This window comes from Macaca mulatta, chromosome 12 (genome assembly GCF_049350105.2).
Source record: "Macaca mulatta isolate MMU2019108-1 chromosome 12, T2T-MMU8v2.0, whole genome shotgun sequence".
In the NCBI taxonomy this organism is placed as follows: domain Eukaryota; kingdom Metazoa; phylum Chordata; class Mammalia; order Primates; family Cercopithecidae; genus Macaca; species Macaca mulatta.
The window spans coordinates 59,289,156-59,307,339 of NC_133417.1; the positions used below are offsets into that span (position 1 = coordinate 59,289,156).

At 35.0% G+C, this 18,184-nt stretch overlaps 1 protein-coding gene across 2 annotated transcripts in view; it reads left to right on the top strand.

Annotated features, from left to right (window-relative positions):
• The window catches only part of GALNT13 (polypeptide N-acetylgalactosaminyltransferase 13), a 592,354-nt gene that overhangs the window by 551,412 nt on the left and 22,758 nt on the right, over positions 1–18,184 (top strand). The window lies entirely within an intron of this gene.

An 18,184-nucleotide genomic window follows, 5' to 3' on the forward strand; every position in this document is an offset into this window, starting at 1 on the left:
TGTTAATGACTCAGATTTACATATACAGCCCCAACCTCTCTCCTGAGCTCTAGAATCTACAGCCAGTTAATTATTGTTAATGTCTGTGGACATCTCAAACCCACCTGTTTCCAAACTGAACTCATTTCCTTCCCTTTCACACAGTCATCCAAAATGGAAACCTAACATAGAAACTTACTTCTGAAGTCCGATTAGTCAACAATTCTCAACATTTCTATGGAAAAATGTCCCTACATCTTAGTCCTTTTATAACCAGGATCTCTGCCTTTGTTCTAGCCTAGATCTACTTTTACCCATATGGATTTAAAACCTTATTTTCATGACTCATAATTCATGCTACCTTAGTTTAACATCTCATTAAATTTTCAGCAGCTTTCCACTGTCCAAAGAATAAAAGACAAATTCTTTCCTATGGTATACAAACCCCTCATAATTGTATCGCCATCTGGCTTTCCAGTCTGATCTACCTTGATGTCCCATCAGTCTCCTGTGCTCTAGACATATGTCTTATAATTTCCCATTCCTTGCATGCCTTCAGTGTTTTCTTATCCTAGCAGTTCATTTACACTGTTCTCTGAAATTGAGCTGTTGGCTACACTCTGCTCCACTAAAAAACTTAAGACACACTCACTGTTGCTGCTATAAAGACACATGCACACGTATGTTTATTGCGGCACTATTCACAATAGCAAAGACTTAGAATCAACCCAAATGTCTATCAGTGACAGACTGGATTAAGAAAATGTGGCACATATACACCATGGAATACTATGCAGCCATAAAAAAGGATGAGTTTGTGTCCTTTGTAGGGACATGGATGCAGCTGGAAACCATCATTCTTAGCAAACTGTCACAAGAACAGAAAACCAAACACCGCATGTTCTCACTCATAGGTGGGAACTGAACAATGAGATCACTTGGACTTGGGAAGGGGAACATCACACACCGGGACCTATCATGGGGAGGGGGGAGTGGGGAGGGATTGCATTGGGAGTTATACCTGATGTAAATGACGAGTTGATGGGTGCTGACGAGTTGATGGGTGCAGCACAGCAACATGGCACAAGGATACATATGTAACAAACCTGCACGTTATGCACATGTACCCTAGAACTTAAAGTATAATAATAAAAAATTAAAAAAAAAAAAAGAAAACCCAATAATTTGGCTTCTCTTTTGCTAGCTATTCACTAGCAACTCCTTAACTTAAACAGGACACATTTTAATGGATAAAATATAATTAATTTATTCATTGTTTTATTTAACATACAATATTTGTAAATGTTCATTATTATAAACTAGGTCCATCAAATTTCCTTGTAGCTAAAATCTGGTGATCACTACTATTTACTTCTTTAGAAATATGTCTAGAAGTACATTTGCTCAATCAAAGGTTATGCAAAATTAGAAGGCTTTTAAGGTATAGTGACAAATTTTTCTTAAAGATTTCAGCAAATTAATAAGACCAATAGCTAAAATAAAAAGGACTCTGATAAACATTTAATACAAATTACCCTCTTTGAGTCTCACAATGATCTTTGAAGTAGATCGTGTAATTATCTTGATTTTACTTATGAATTTAATGGAAATCTTGAGTGATTAGTATCATGACTGAAATGGTAAAGCCAGTGTGAACCTAAGTCTGATTCCACACCAGGTTTATAGTCACTGTATTTACATTGATTTCCAACGACACTTTCCAGGATTATAATCACAGTGGCCAACCCTGTGTATTATTGTTTTTGTTTTTTATCTTTGCCGTTTTAATATGGGAGAAACATTTTAACTTGTTTCAACCACATTTCTAGCATTATCAATGCATTTAATGATTTGAAAAACTGGCATTTAAGCATTTCAAAAATTGTTATTGCAAATTTTCTAGTGATACTGTTGCTTATGTTTCCATTGAGGGTTGAAGGGGTTCTTTCTTGTGTAAGAGTACTTTGTTAAATACTATTACCCTTGTCATGCATGTTGCAAACATTTTTCTTTTTGTTTACAGTTTGTTTTTATATACAGACTTTTAAGCAGTTTATATACTGCAAACAATGTTTGTCTTAATACTTGCTCTTTTTGGTGTAGAAATGCCATTCATTTTTAAAGTGCTTTGAAACAACATTTATATCATCATAAAGGCATAAATACCAAAATTGATAACTGGATTACAGTCTTATTAGGAATATGTTATATCTACTCAAACTGACACTAATTTTTATTTAAAATTTACATAAAATAGCTGGGCATGGTGGCATGCATCTGTAGTACCATCTATTTAGAAGGCTAGGGCAGGAAGATCTCTTGTACATAGGAGTTTGAGTCCAGCCTGGGAAATGCAGCAAAACTCCATCTCTAGAAAAAAAAAAAAAAAAACTCTGATACATAAAATATATTTATAATTAGGTAAAAATTCAATTAATGTAATATTTATAAAATAAACACTTTACTTTGAAATTAATCACTATAAAAATTTAAAAATCCAATGCTGTTTTCCTTTGAATAGCAGCACATCTTTAATTAAAAATGAATAAAAATAGCCCCATACACATTGTACCTTTCCCTTTTAAAGGCAAAAAAATGTAAAGTAATGGAAAAATATTCACAACCTAGTGAATGCATTTATAATGTTTCTTTTTCTCCCTAGAGCCACTCATTTGGAGAGAGCAAGAAAGCACATGGAAACATTCCATATAATTTATTGCAGTAAATGATTCAGAGCTATTTTTCAAGGTAGCAAGCCTTTAAGGAAGCTTATGCTAGCCATTTATTAAAATGCTATTTTCTGCCAAGATTAAAGAAGAGATCATTAGGTGTTACTACACTTTTATACAAATGTCTCCTCCTCCTCTAACATCTGATTACTTAAATTGAATCTAATCTTATGACAGGTGTATTAAAAATTTAGAGAGTAAACAAATACTTTGTCTCATTACAGATACTCTCCTAGAGAAAGCTTAATTATTTTAGTAATGTGTTCTAATGTAGTCACAGACTGTAATGAATACATTCATTCAACAGATATGTATTCATTTTAAAGTTTGCATTTTTATACGTACTGTAATTACTTAGAAGCCATTTCAATACTAATTTGGTCCCTTTTTAGTAGCTTGCACAGTGGAATTAAAACTTACCAGGGATTTCACAAAATAAATTTGCAAGTTAAGTAGAATGGCCTATGAGGAAAAAAGGAAAATCTACCATTCATTAAATGTTTAAATGAGTTGGATACATGCAAGCTAGAAGAAAGCAGAGTCACCACAACTTCTATAGAAACAGGAATTATTACAAGAGCCTTTCATTATCATTGATGCTTGACTGGGAGAACTTCTCTGGTCTTTGCTGGCTTTGTCCTCCTGTCAGGAGATTATACTATACTTGGGATGGAATGGTGTCTTAGTCTGTCTGGGTTGCTCTAATAAACATACAATAAACTGAGTGTTTTAAGAACAACAGAATTTTATTGTACACAGTTCTGGAGGCTGAGAAGTCTAAGATCAAGACACCAGCAGATTTGGTGTCTGATGAAGGCAAAGTTCATTGAGGCTTCTTGTTGCCTGCTCACATGGTGAAAGAGAAGAGCTAGATCTCTGGGGTTTCTTTCACGAGGACACTAGTCTCATTCCTCAGGGCAGAGACTTCGTGACTTGATCACCTTCTAAGGGGCCAGACTTCTAAGACTGTCACACTGGGGACTAGATTTCAATGCATGAATTTGGGAGGGGGGACCCAAGAATTTAGACCACAACAAATGATAATTTCAGTCAATCATTCACTTTGGCAAGTTTTTTTTAGGGGATCATGAGTTATCTCTTTACCCTCAAGTTCTTCAAACAATGAAGTTTGAAGTTTCCTTTCAAGTAAATCCAATAGGCTCTGCAATCACTGGATCAGTCAGGTGTCAACAAAGCCTTAGGATACATGTCAGTGACTCTTTTATCTCCTTGCTACTATGTTCAGTCTTGATTCTTCACATTTCATTTTTCTAGAAAATTAATCCCCTCAAGTTTATCTTTAAGAAGGTGTCAAAGTTGTACCATTTCCTGGGTTTGCAGCCATTGTTTCAAACTCAGTGTGTCTATAATTACCTTATCTTTTATCCCAAGCCTTTTGTCCTCTAATCTCTTTCTTTCATCTTTTACATTTTTCTCTCTCATCTTTCATCACCCCATGCTCGCTACAAACTGGACCCTAAGCCCTGGGAATTCATTCTACTAGTCTTTTTAAAATCTATTTCTTCTTTTCCTCCATTAATAACTCAACTTTCTAAATTTGAGCCTTGATTGCCCCAGACTTGAATTACTACAATGATTTTCAGTGTAGTTTCCCCAAACTCCAGCCTGTCCCTATCTTCATTCCACCTTCCTTAAATAATTAAGTGATGACTCCTAAATTATCACTCCCAGACTCCCAACTAGCAAAACATACAAGCACCAAAAAAACACTGAAAGAGTTCCTAGTTATTACAGGATAAAATTGGCATTGTTTACACAACTTTGACCCCTTTCTGCTCTACTCCATCAACTTTATTGACCCTGACCAGATTTGTAAAAAATTGTTATTGTTAGTCATTGTTTTTCTTATAGCTTTGCCTTTTCTTAAACCAGTTTGCCATGACCTTTCCATGCTTTATTATTATTTTTATTTTTATTTTTTTGAGGCAGGGTCTTGCTCTGTTGCCCAGGCTAGAGTGCAGTGGCACAATTTCGGCTCACTGCAACCTCCACCTCCCGGGTTCAAGTGATTCTCCGGCCTCAGCCCACAGAGTAGCTGGGATTACAGGTACCTACAACCATGCCCAGCTAATTTTTGTATTTTTAGTGCAGACAGAGTTTCACCATGTTGGCCAGGATGGTCTCGAACTCCTGACCTCGGGTGATCCACCCACCTTGGCATCCCAAAGTGCTGGGTTTACAGGTGTGAGCCACCCCGCCTGGCCACTTTTATAACTATGTAAATGCTATCAATCTAGTAGATCTAGTAGCACTTCAAAAACCACCATCTCTATATAGTGCTGTATTTTTTCTGCTTTTCAATATACATTTATATTTCCTTTGAACTTACACTGCAGAATTTTTTCTCGTGTTTTTAACTTATATATTATTTCTCAATATTCTTTAATCCTTATGTTGTCATTCAATTATGTATGTTTCATTATCCTATCTGCAAAAATAAATTGTAATCTTGTTTTGGATGCAAGAATTTGTTTTTATTCTTAAAAAAAAAAAATCCCCCTACAGGAATAAACACTTACTAAATTTACTTATTAAAAGTAAATAATTGTTATAAAAATGTTTAAAGTTACCCAAGAGCCTACTGTTATCACAAAAGTAGCTTCAAAATTGACTACATAAAGTAAAATCATCTTCCTGGAGGATGAAATTGTTCCTATAGAAATGTGTGGATTTGGGGCTGTGGTAACTGAAAATGAATATCAAAAGATATCCATGTTCTAACCCCTGGAGCCTGTGCCTTACATGGCAAAAAAGATTTTGTTGACATTTTGTTAAAGATCTTGAGATATGGAGGTAATCTTGTGTTATCTGGATAGCCATGCTACCACATGTATCCTTATAAAAGAGAAGCAGAGGGAGAAGAAAGCAGAAGAAAAGATCATGTGACCATAATGGCAGAACTTGGAGTAATGTGGCCAATAAGCCAAGGAATGGTTGCAGTCACAAGAACCTGGAAGAAGCCAGGACTGGATTTTTCCCCCAGATCCTCTGGAGGGAAAGAGGTCCTGCTGATACCTGATTCCCACCCAGTAAAGCTGATTTTGGACTTCTGGCCTCCTGAAATGTGAGAGAATAAATTCTTGTTTAAGCTGCCAAGTTTGTGGTAATTTGTTTTATCAGCCACAGGAAATTAAGGGCTCACAAAGAAAATTCTAGAAACAGTTATAGCTCAGAGTTCATAACTAGCCCACTTATTTGGACAAAAGAGTCTAAGATACTAAACCTTCCTCAAAGTTGGAAACATACATGATTTCATCCTGATACTTCTAAAAATGATGTGATAGCTAGAAAGAATGGACCTAAATTATATAGTACTGATTCTTCAGAAAGTTTTAATTGTAGAATTTTTGTTTTTAGAGATTCTGTTTTAACTCAAATTTTTGTATTCTCTACCATCATAGTAATTGTAAATAACATTGTCAATGAATTATAAATCCTATATTAATAAAAATATAAAATAACTAAAATGAAATCCTTAAAATATTAAATGATAATGGCTCCTTCTGTTATTAGTTAATAAGTCCTGCATAGGAGTGTTAAAATTGTTTTATCCAATAATTGAGCAAAAAATCAACAAATAACATTTTCCTGAGTCAAGAAAATTACATTTATATTAGAGGAACATCTGTGAAAACTTGGAGTTGATAAAAACTTGTAGGAATTTGTGATCTGATCCTGCCAGGTGTTGCCTGGCCACAGTATTTTCTGGTGTAGAAACGTTAAATATGTCACGTTTGACCCTTTTCTTTCCCTGACAAGAGTTACTCAAAAATCGTAAGATTTTTTTTTTCTTAAGGTCTCCTAAAAATTGAAAACTAGTATTGGCTGTTTTTCAGATTTATCTTTTAAGTATTGTACAGTCTAATTTTATGTTTCTACCTATTGATTGTTAACACCTACCATGTAAGACATTTTTTCAAAAGTCTTAGAAAAATTGTCAATTCAAGTCAATCTAGAAAACACCTTTTCCATTTTCATAAAGTATTTAAAATCAATTTCATGGAATTCTACATTCATTTAAGTAAGTCACAACTTTGGTTCTTTGCTTTCTAGCTATGAGTACAGAGTTGATTATATGATTCCTTGTGTCAATAACATTAAAAAACAGCTTCATAAAAGTTCAGATATTCCTGGTGTTAAAATCATAAGGATGTCTACTATGATTCTTGATAAGAAAAAGCAGTACACAGAAAAGGGACTATGGCACCAACAAGGGAAGGACACCAGACCAAATTGGAGAAGACAGTGTCTAAGAAGGCATCCTAGAAACTAACAATGTATGTCAGTGCAAATAGTAGGACAAAAAAATTTATTCTGTTGATTAATTGGTTAAAGTATATCACAATCCTCCAATGCATAACTGAGATTAATATTACATTTCTATAAGGCTTAAACGTTAAAATGATATTCTTTTTTTAATGTACATAAATGTGTATCAGTTTTATGAATGGGATTCTAAGAATATTTGGAAAAACTGCCCTTAAAGTGAAATATCACAGAAAGTGTATAAAGCAGAAAGTTTACTACCCTGGTTTAGTAAAACCCCAATACGTACACAGACACATACACATAGACACAAAGGCGTACCTCAACCGTCAAGACAGCTTTTCTTACTGAAAATGGAAAGCTGTTACCTGAAAAATTTACTAAAAGGAAAATGTTTTGCTACTAACAGCATCCACTTAGTACCCATTACCCACCAATCTATCTCCTCTACAGCTCCTGTTATTTACAGATGGACTACAAGCTCTCTGCTAACGTTACCAAGATGGACTTGTCTCCATTAAACTAGATATTTATTCCCAGCAGAACTTATTACTCCTGTGTGCTCTTTTAATCTGACCCTCATTCTTTTCTCTACCTTGTCTTCAAATATTTTTCTCCTGTTTTATGCCTAATTCCTTTTGACTTGAGGCTATAACCTTACTCATTACTGTGAAATGTATTCTTGTTCAAGTAACCTTCTGGCCAACATTTTATCATATTTAATATTTTTTAATTAAATGATTTGAATGCATGAGTCTATGTGAAGAATATTAAGGTCTTTTGAAATACTCTCCTATTCCCCATCACCCTTCGACTAGCTGGATGCCTATTTTTCATTGAGGACATAATTATTTTCACTATAACCATTTTAAGCGTTTTATAATAGATAATATAACTTTATCTTGGCTTAATCTGTGTAGTAACAGTTAGTTTATTATTTTCTAGGTAAGGTAAATAATGTCTATGATTTCTAAATTAACAGTGTTGCCTAGCCCACTTTTATATTCTTGAGAAGGCAAGCAGATCCATACTTACGATTAGTTGCTTTGCTGTACCTGTGATTGTCTTCATCTTAATGCATTTGCAATTCCATCCTAGTTATGATGACAGTTTTGGAAGAAATTAGGCAAGCGTATTCCCAGTTTTTTGCTTTTTAAATATGAAAACTGATTTTTTTCAGAAATGAAAAGATAGCACAATAAAGCCAAGATGACATAAAACTAGACAAGAAATTCATGTTCGAATATTTGACTAGGCAATGCTAATACTTTATCTCAGCAAGAAAAACATTAAGTTTAGAAAAAGAAAACGTGAAAAAATATGCAAGTGAAATGAAAATATTTGATATAATATTGTATAGCACAAAATACCTTTTATATTCTGCATAAGATTTTTAAAGGATTCCTTGCTTAAAACTTACCAGTTTTTAAAAGGAGTCATCAAATATAAAATACTATTGAAAGCAGCCCAATGTGAGGAGACTAATCAAATGTAAGCTACACATCAATATGGCTAAAACAAAATGTTTTAGATATGTCATTTAAAGTTAACTATCCCATATATATTTTGCCTTGCTATGAATATAGACATAGTGGTCATACTATGTCAGCAAAGTATCTTCTATTATATATTTTACTTGCCCTAATTATATACTCATGTCAAGTAAAAAGGAATTGGATCTGAGAGATGAGATTGTCGTTTTTCTATATAAATGATGAAAAATTATTTCTAACTTTTATATTCCGAATCTATTCTTACCATTAAAAGCTATCTTTATACTGAAATATGTCTAATATATTTTTCTTTGCACAAGAAATTTTTATATATGTTTTCTAGGATTTTATTGCACTACACTAATTTGAAGCATGTATTAGTATGAGATGGGTTTTTTCTTTTTAATTACTTACATCATATATAATTACACATATAAAATATATATATATACTTGTTATAGAGAGATAGATATCCCTGGTTAAATCCACTTGGACACAAGATTTAATATAAATAGGCACAAAAACCATATACTCGATCTCATAGGGAATACAAAAGAATCATTAGCAATACACCAAGCATTCATAATGCTCTACAGGAGGCATTCAAAAAAAGGTCTGATAAGGACAGGAATGGAATGGGTCTAAAAGACTCCACAAAGCACTTTGCATGCACAGAGAGCAGAGGGTGAGTAAGAACAGCAAGGACACTGCGACTAATGGAATTGAAAGTCTGGAGTGGGACAGTGGAAAATTAAGTTTTATAAGTAGAGGAGCTAAGATTACAATAGACAGTAAATGTCAAGCAAGGGAATTTCAACTTGAGGGGACAAAAGCGATGAGCTTTCAGACTACAAAGGTTGTCAAAGGATAGTGTGTAATAAGCATCATGAAAATACTTGGACATTCAGTTTTGTTATTAAAAATGACACAGTGAATTCAGCCAAATATGAAAAGGACTTTTTATTCACGTTATTTAGTATTGAAGTATAATTTCACAGCAAGCAGGGGCAGACTGTAGAACCTTTTTCAATTCATTTCTTTTATTCTGCTATCAAAGGATTTGATCCAATACAAAGCATGAAGCTGCATGTGGTGTATACAGAAATGATACCTTTCCATTAAAGGAAAAAGGCTTCAGTAGGTAACCATGGAAACAGCCTAGTGTCCATTCCAATTTCTAATAGAAAATCTTGGTCTTCTAATGAAAACCTACCAGATAAACATATTTCTACTCCAACTCTCTAGTTCTAACTCTCTAAAAAGATTTGGAATATTCATTTAATTTAAAAAAGTAAAATATGTGTTTATGACTGTAATATGCAAAATTTGATTTTCTTTTAACCAAAAAATTCAAACATGCATTTTAAGATCATAACACCAAGGAATGGTCAAAGCAGTCTTGATAGCTCACTGTGGCCAGTGTCCAATTCATGGTTTACACATTCATGAGAGCAAGTGCCACTTCTGGGTGGCAGAAATTGTCATGTTCCAATCCACCTAACAAAGAGACCTGATTTTTTTTTCTTCGTTCAGTGAGTAAACCAAGTGACGCATGAGCTGGGCTTATTTTTTATTGTTATACTTTAAGTTCTAGGGTACATGTGCACAATGTACAGGTTTGTTACATAGGTATACATGTGCCATGTTGGTGTGCTGCACCCATTAACTCGTCATTTACATTAGGTATTTCTCCTAATGCTATCCCTCCCCCAGCTCCCCACCCCACAACAGGCCCCAGTGTGTGATGTTCCCTGCCCTGTGTCCAGGTGTTCTCATTGTTCAATTCCCACCTATGAGTGAGAACATGTGGTGTTCGGTTTTCTGTCCTTGCGATAGTTTGCTGAGAATGATGGTTTCCAGCTTCATCCATGTCCCTGCAAAGGCCATGAACTCATCCTTTTTTTATGGCTGCATTGTATTCCATGGTATGTATGTGCCACATTTTCTTAATCTGATCTATCATTGATGGACATTTGGGTTGGTTCCAAGTCTTTGCTATTGTGAATAGTGCCACAATAAACATACGTGTGCATGTGTCTTTATAGTAGCATGATTTATAATCCTTTGGGTATATACCCAGCAATGGGATGGCTGGGTCAAATGGTATTTCTAGTTCTAGAACCTTGAGGAATCGCCACACTGTCTTCCACAATTATTGAGCTAGTGTACACTCCCACCAACAGTAAAAGCGTTCCTATTTCTCCACTTCCTCTCCAAGCTGCACTTATTTTTTAAATGTAGGAATCCTAATGTGGTATTACATATAAATCTAACATAAGGACATGGCCCCCAATTTCTGACTTAAGCTTTTAGAGACAAGTTAAAATTGATCTCTAGGATCCCTTGTATAGAAGAATTTCATATAATTTTTGTAGCTCATGCCCGCTCCAGGAAGTACAACAAGTACAACATAACCTTCCCCCTCCCCTGGCATGTGTTGACTTTCTTCCAAAGATTACAATGTGGAAGAGGATAGTGGCAACTTTACAATGGAGAATTATTGGCAAATACTACCTTGAGTATGTAATCAAGATTCTATAATGTGAGTCATAGTGATACCATACACCCTTGATACGATGTGACGAGAGTGGCACTGTACCCTTGTGGTCTTCCACCCCCAGCCCTAGACCCCTAATCCAACCATGAGATAAACATTAGAAAAATTCAAACTGAGAGATATTCTATAAAGTGCCTGATAAGTATTTCTCAAAAGCATCATCAAAAACATAAAAGTCTGAGCATCTATCAGAGTAGGCTGAGGGGATATGATGACTAAAAATGTATTGTGGGATGGGATCTTGGAAAAAAAGGAGCGTGGATTGAATTTGCAGGGGAACATGATGGAAAAACCTAATGAAATCTGAATAAACACTGGAATTTATAAAAGATCACCAAGAAGTGAAATGCTAAGTGTGTGGAAAGAACATGGGACTTGGAGCCTGACAGACCATGGTTCCAAGACTGGCTCTCCCACTTGCAAACGGAGTGACTTTGTAGAGCTTCTTTAACCTTTGCAAACTTCATAATCCTAATTTTCAAAAGAGGAATAATACTGTATGTGCTATATAATATTTAATATACAGTGTATTTTAAATGGCAGCTGTCTTTCCTAACACACAACAGTTGCTCCCAAAATGTTCTTTCTCCCCTTGCTTCCAGCCCAACATCAAAAGGCTAGCACCTCTGACCCTCTGTCTGGAGGTTTGCACTCCAAAGGCTGCTTTGCCCATCACTCACGTTAAATTCTGCTCCCTGGAAGCTCACCTCAAGCAAAAGGTGAGGGCAGATGATGTATAAATATCTCAGCCCTGTCTCTCTTTGAGGGACTAATTCTGACATGCTTATTCTACACTGGTTGCCAGGGATCCCCAACAGAATTAAGCTCTAGTTATCCATAGTGTAAACAATTAGAAAATTTACCATGTATTAGCCTTTTTCTCTTCCCTACCACCACACTTGTCTTTTCTGAGATCATATTCCTAATAAACTACTTGCACTTGAATTACTGTCTCAGTGTCTGCATTTGGGGGAACCCAAACTAAATAGATCCTGCTCTTAGTTTGCAGCAATACTGAATGCTGTAAGTAAATAAGATTTCTTTAAACTTGAAACTATCTAGAAAACTTTGATATTATTTGCACCCAATGCAAGCATTGTGGTAATAACTGCAAGGTAAATTTTGAATATTGTGTCTGGTAAAGAGTACTTTCCCTTTACAGATAGAGAGTTGAAAACGATACATAAGTATATCATTATATCATTTAGGACATTATAATTTGGCTTTCTAGTCTTTTTATATATGTAACAATTTTATCTAATTACATGCTTGAATATATCTGGTATAGTATATACCAGAGTTTTAGGAAGTGTCTAAATATATAAGTGAAAACTTTTAAAATTATATGAAATGTTACAAAAACACCTGTAAAAGACATTCAGATGGGAGAGCAAAAAGTCTTTTATTATTTTTCAGCTATTAAACCGAACACTAAAATTAATATAATAGTTTATATAGGTATCATGTGAATGATATATATTATTGTTGTTATGTCTATTTTACATTCACAGGCTTAGATCAGTAAGAACCTCAAAGACCAGATATGTTGCTGCACAATGGTACCAACTAATGAGACAGGCATAAAGGAAAACTATGTATGTATGTATGTTACCCATTGAAAAGAAGAATATCTCATTTAGGAGTCAACATTCTTCCCTTGAAATATATGTTCAAGAGTCAGTTCTTCATAGAATAAATATTTAAGGAATGATACAGTTGAAAAAACATAGACGAATATACCATCAAGAGAAAGATAAGTTGCTAGAAGACCATTATGAAAAGAACGGAGTTCAAATGAGGTTGGAATAGTGGGAGAAATTCTTACAGAAATGATAGCACTGGGTTAGATGTATGTGTATTGAATTCAGCAGTTCATGAAGGTCATGTGTAATTTGGATAAACCAGACACATTCAACACACAGAAAAATATGTTGAATAAATAGATGATTGAATAGCTGAGAAATAGAATGATGGAGATGCATCGTAGAAAATGGTGTTTCACATGGTGAGAACTATTCTAGTTTTTGCATGTTTCCTTTTTCCTGATGGTCCCATATTAGTTTTCTATTGTTTCATAACAAATTGCTACAAATTTAGTGGCTTAAAACAACACAAAATTATTGTTTCACAGTTTGTAAGAGGAATTCAGGCACAGTGTGGCTGGGTTGTCTGCTCAGGGCCTCACACAGCTGAAATTCAGGTGTTGGCCAGAGCTGTGATCTCAGTTGAGCCCCAGGGGATTCCTCTTCCAACCTCCCTGGTTCCTGGCAAAATTCAGTTCCTTGCAGCTGTAAGAATGACTTCCTATCTTTGTTTGTTGTCTGGTTCTCTGCCAGGGTTGCTCTCTGCCAGCAGCTAGAGACTGCCCTCAGTTATGTGCCATGTAGCTCTCTCTAAATCATGGCAGTTTTCATCATCAGGCCAGCTGGAGATTCCCTCTGTTCAGTGCTAACCCAAGGTTGTATCTAATATCTTTGTAATATAATGTAATGTGATCTCGAAATGACCGTCCTGTCATGACCACAGTCTGTCCTGCGCTTAAGGAAGTTATATAGGGCATGTATACCAGGGGACAGAAACCTTGGATCATCTGCAGATTATACATCAGTCACAAAAAAAGCAACCTCTGTACATTCAAGCATAATTCGTGGGATATATTTTGGAAGGGATTCCCAACTCAGCTTAAATTTGCAATTTATATTCTTCAATACTGCAATAGTAAAATATGAGTATCTGCAGCATAATATTTATAAATTAGATTTCCCAAATTGTAGACTTCCTTTAAAACCCTTCAGGGCAGAGTCAAGTATTAAAAAAATAGATACAATTTAACATCGGTAATGTTTAAAATGGGAAGATTTAACAATGAAGTAGAAAAGAGAAATGTCAGTCACATTTTGTTATTATATTACTGCATATTGCTTATTGTATTATCTTGCACTCTTGCTCTGTTTCCCATAAAGACTAGGGAATTTCAAAGACAAATTGTTTTCATTTCGATTCAGTTAGTAATTATTGGACACTACTCTCCTAGTAGAACAGTTTGCACAGGGATTCAAAATATATCCTTAGCATTGTTATTGAATCCACGAGATTTTTTTTAAAAGAACCTAAAAACTGATAGGAAAAGATGAGATAGAATATAATCAAATGTAGATATTATGCATGAATATTGCACAGAAAATCACTAATATTTAGATATTACTTGAGGCAAATGTTTTGTTTAGAGCTTACAGGAATTTGCATTATTCAATCTGTAAAATAGCCCATGAAAGAGGAGGCATATATTTATCTCTTTTCTCAGATGAGGAATCCAACATTTTGACAGAGACTCCCAGTAACTCTGGTCCTGAGTCATAGCTCTCAAACTTAGGTTTGTGTAATCTTCCAGAGCTCATTTTTCCAGTATTATCCAATTCCAAATATATACAGATATGGTATCTGCAGTACAATGGCAGATAAGCCATCTGGGTAAAAATGCTAAGAGAGTGCTAAATGAAGAAAGTGAAGAATGTATGAAGACTTTAAGGAGACTAGTCTTTTGCTTGGCAAAGTGGAGTGGGAAGGATCGTCCTAGTGATGTGATCAGCACATACCTGGTCAGGGATGGAAGAATGAGATGGCTTGCTGAGTGCAAATCAAAAAAGCATCACATTATTATATTGAGGTGAAAGCAGAAAGAGTTAACGCTTTACAGATGATATTGAAGACAGGATGAGAATAGTGAACATAAGGTGCATACCCACATCCTGTTTTTAGTCATAGAATTTTAGAGCATTAAAGCTATAAAAAGTAAGTGATATCTAGATGTGTAAGCGTAAGTTAAGAGTATACAGCTAGATGCTACTTACTCCTCCTGACCCTCCTCTGCACAAACCACTGAGCTAACAGCCTATAGATGAAACCTGAAATCAATTCATGCATAGGAAAAGGTGCTGTCTGGGAATAAACTTGGCAGCTCCACTGGTGAATTCAATTCCATCTATGAATTCTCCACGCTGACTTCAGGATGATGTGACATGTGGAGGAAGATAATATTTTAAAAAAATAATTTGCATTGCTAAAGGTATAATTTTTGTTGCTAAACAGTTTTCCCTTTGATTTCAATACAAATTTTCTTGGGTTATTTTTACAGATGAGAGAGAAAATCATTATGACAAGTTTATTTTCTTATAAGTTATATTTCTGGATTTTTTTTTGACATACTTTTCAAATTGAGCATGTTCCAAATACCTAAAGAGATCTCCCATAGGATGCAAAGGACCAAAATGACTAAATAATGGGTGTGTAAAGAGAAGTTGAAGCACGTGGACAAGTAGTGGCAAATAGCAGATCTTCAGGTTCAGAGAGACCTCTGTCATTAAGCGGCTTGGACATACTGGGTGAATCCTGTAACTTCTTTGGCTTCAGTTTCATTTAGAAAGCGAAGCCGTTGGCATAATTGGATATGTATCAAACTGTGAGCTTTTATAGTAAATATTATCCTGAGGAACTCAAACAAAAGTATTTTATAATTTAAAACTAAATGCAGGAAAATCAAAACCTGTATGATAAAGCTGCACCAAATATACATGTAGACATTTTGAATTCAAATATTTATTCATTTGTGAACTATACCTTAATAAAAAATAAAACAAAAATGAATACATGTATTTGTATCTAGGAATACATTGTTTTATTACTCTATGCTTCATTGTGCTTCACAGATATTGCACTTTTTAACAAATGGGATGTTTGTGGCAACCCTACACGGAGCATGTCTATTGGCCTCATTTTTCCAACAGCATGTGCTCACTTGATGTCTTGGGTCATACTTTGGTAATTCTCCCAATATGTTAAACTTTTTCATCATTATTTTATCTGTTATGATTATGATCAGTGATTTTTTATGTGACTATTGTAATTGTTTTGGGGTACTGCAAATCGTACCCATGTAACAACAGCAAACTTAACTGATGAATGTTGTGTGTATCCTGACTGCTCCACAGACTGGCCATTCCCTCTCTCTTGCTCCTCAGGCCTTCCTGTTCCTAAAACACAACAATATTGAAATTAGGCTGGTTAATAACCCTACAATGGCATCTGTGTGTTCAAGTGAAAGGAAAAGTCACATGTTTCTCACTTAAAATCAAAAGCTATAAAAGATTAAGCTTAGTGAGAAGGTATGTCAAAAGCCGACATAGGCCAAAAAGTAGGCTTCTTGCACCAAGCAGCTGGCAAAATAGTGAAGGCAAATGAAAAATTCTTGAAGGAAATTGAAAATGTTACTCTAGTAAACACATAAATGAAAAGAGAGCAGACAGCCTTATTCCTTATATAGAGACAGTATTAGTGGTTTGGATAGAAGATCAAACAAGCTATGAAATGCCTTTACGCCAAAGCTTCACCACAGCAGGGCCCTAACTCTAATTCTATGACGGGTGAGAAAGCTGCAGAAGAAAAGTTGGAAGCTAGCAGAGGTTGGTTTATGAGTTTTAAGGAAAGAAGTTCTCTCTATAACTTAAAAGTGCAAAGTGAAGTAGCAATTGCTGAGGGAGAAGCTGCAGCAAGTTATCCAGAAGATCCAGCTGAGATCATTGATAAATGTGAATACAGTAAACAACAGATTTTCAACGTAGACAAAACAGCACTCAATTGGAAGAAGATGCCATCTGGGACTTCCATAGCTAGAAAAGCGAAGTCAATGCCTGGTTTCAAAGCTTCAAAAGACAGGCTGATTCTCTTGTTAGGAAAAATATAGTGAGTGACTGTCAGTCAAAACCAATGTTCATTTACCATTCCCCATATCCTAGGGCCCTTAACAATTACACTGAATCTACTCTGCCTGTGCTCTGTAAATGGAACGACAAGGCCTGGATTACAGCACATCTGTTTACAACATGGTGTACTAAATATTTTAAGCTCACTGTTGAGACCTATTTCTCAGGGGAAAAAAAAAGATTCCTTTTAAAATATTACTCTTCATTGATAATTTACTCGGTCACTCAAGAGCTCTGATGGAGATGTACAAGGAGATTAATGTTTTAATGTCTGCTAACACAATATTCATTCTGCAGACCATAGATCAAGGAGTAAGTTCAACTTTCAAGTCTTACTATTTAAGAAATACATTTTCTAAGACTCTAACTGCCATAGTGATTCCTGTAATAGATCTGGGCAAAGTAAATTGAAAACTTTATGGAAAGTATTCACAATTCTAGATACCGTAAATAACATTTGTGATTCATGGGAGGAGGTCAATATATCAACTATAACAGGAGTTTGGAAAAAGCTAATCCCAACCCTCTTAGATGACTTTGAGGGGTTCAAGACATCCGTGGAGGAAATAATTGCAGATAGGGTAGAAGTAGCAGGAGAACTAGAATTAGGAGTGGAGCCTGAAGATGTGACTGAATTGCTGCACTCTCATGCTAAAACTGTAATGAATGAGCATTGCTTCTTATTAATGATCAAGGAAAGTGGTTTCTTGAGATATAATCTCCTATTGAAGATGCCGTGAACACTGTTGAAATGACAACAAAGTATTTAGAATATTACATAAACTCAAGTTGATAAAGCAGTAGCAGGTTTTGAGAGGATTAATTAAAATTTTAAAAGAAGTTCTACTGTGGGTAAAATGCTATCAAATAGCATCACATGCTACAGAAAAATCTTTAGTGAAAGGAAAAGTTTATTTATGTGATAAACTTCATTGTTGTCTTATTTTTTAAAATTACTACATCCACTTAAATTTCATCAGTCACCACTCTGGTCAACCTGCAGCCATCAGCATTGAGGCAAGACTCTCCATCAGCAGAAAGATTACCACTCACCGAAGGCTAGGATGATTGTTAGCATTTTTAGCAATAAAGTATTTTTAATTAAGTAATATACATTGTTTTTTGAGACACAATACTACTGCACACTTAATATGCTACTGTATAGTGTAAACATAACTCATGGGCACAGGGAAACAAAAACATGTGTCTTGCTTTAAATATGATACTTGTTTTATTGTAGTGATCTGAAACTGAACCCACAGAATCTCTGAAGTATGCCTGTGTATACGCATGTACATACATACACACTCACACCCCCTTCATCTATGGATAAAAAAAGGAAAGAAAGAAACCCTGTGGCAAGATAGAGCAAGTAGAGGG